This window comes from Pterocles gutturalis, unplaced genomic scaffold (genome assembly GCF_000699245.1).
Source record: "Pterocles gutturalis isolate BGI_N339 unplaced genomic scaffold, ASM69924v1 scaffold27575, whole genome shotgun sequence".
Classification (NCBI taxonomy): domain Eukaryota; kingdom Metazoa; phylum Chordata; class Aves; order Pterocliformes; family Pteroclidae; genus Pterocles; species Pterocles gutturalis.
The window spans coordinates 1-425 of record NW_010146672.1 but is presented as its reverse complement, the minus strand read 5'-3'; positions in this window follow the sequence as shown (position 1 = coordinate 425).

The following is a 425-nucleotide window of genomic DNA, read 5'->3' as shown; positions in this document are numbered from 1 at the left end:
TCCTGCTGAGACACCAAAAGAAAATGCTTTCACAGAAGGCGGTTCACCAAAGATAAGCATAGACAGTATAAATCTTGCTGGATAAAGCCTGTTAAAGCGGGTTTTTTTTACTTCTGGGGTGGTGTTTAACTGTAGCATGTGGCCAGCTTTATGGGGCTAGATGGGATCAACCCGAGAGTACTGAGGGAGCTGGCAGGGGAGCTTGCTAAGCCACTCTCCATCATTTATCAACAGTCCTGGCTGACAGGGGAGGTCCCAGAAGAGTTGAAACTTGCCAGTGTGATGCCCCTCCACAAGAAGGGCCGTAAGGAGGACCCAGGGAACTACAGGCCTGTCAGCCTGACCTTGGTACCAGGGAAGATTATGGAACGGCTCATCTTGAGTGTGCTCATACGTCACGTACAGGACAACCAGGGGATCAAGCC